Raw genomic sequence first — 858 nt, forward strand, 5'->3', positions numbered from 1 at the left:
AAAGAGAGAGAGAAAAGACTAATCTTTGCAAAAATAAGAGAGAAAAAAATTCTAGAGAGAAACAACAGAAGTAAACTCAAGGAATTTGGGAATAAGCAAGATAATCAGAGTCCATGGTAGAAGACAAGGATAAGATCTGTATAAACAAAACAAACCATAAGGACTAAGTGGTAATTTTAACGAGAAAGAAAAAGTTCAAATTCATAACAGAATTTGATGAAGAATGCACAAACTTAACAATTATTACCAAGTATGTGAAAGAATTAGACTCACTTTTTTTTCTTCTTTATATTTTCTCAAGCCTTGACCATTTTCTACCCCACGCAAGGCTGGTCCTGCATGGGATAGAAAGAAGAGACAGTCACCTACATTTCTTTTTCTTTTCATTTTTTTCTTAATTTATTTATTTTTAGTTTTCAACAGTTGCTTTTAAAAAATATGGAATGCTTCACAAATTTGCATGTGATCCTTGTGCAGGGGCCATACTAATCTTCTCTGTATTGTTCCAAGTATTGTATATATATATATATTGTTCTCTGTATATGTGCTGCCAAAGCGAGCACAATTAGACTCATTATAGCAAGTGAAAACTCAACAATTTGATGCACACAAGAAAAAAAAATGAACACAAAGCTGAACATGGGGCAAATGTATGACACTTCAGGTAATTCCAAAAAATCAAGGAGGTGCAAACATGCTTTCCCTCAAGACAACAACAAAAAATTGATTGTGTCAAGAGAAAAAAGAAAGTTACATTACACTGAAAGGTACCACAGACAATGACACTGTCACCATTGAGCATCCATGAACCAAATGAAATAGCATCTTCATTCTTAAAAGAAAAGTAAAGTGAATTGC

At 32.8% G+C, this 858-nt stretch overlaps 1 pseudogene; it reads right to left on the minus strand.

Moving 5' to 3' along the window:
* Nucleotides 1-432: 432 nt before the first annotated feature.
* LOC118832973 lies at nucleotides 433-530 on the minus strand (annotated as a pseudogene).
* Between the last annotated feature and the right edge of the window lie 328 nt (nucleotides 531-858).

This window comes from Trichosurus vulpecula, chromosome X (genome assembly GCF_011100635.1).
Source record: "Trichosurus vulpecula isolate mTriVul1 chromosome X, mTriVul1.pri, whole genome shotgun sequence".
Taxonomy (NCBI): Eukaryota; Metazoa; Chordata; class Mammalia; order Diprotodontia; family Phalangeridae; genus Trichosurus; species Trichosurus vulpecula.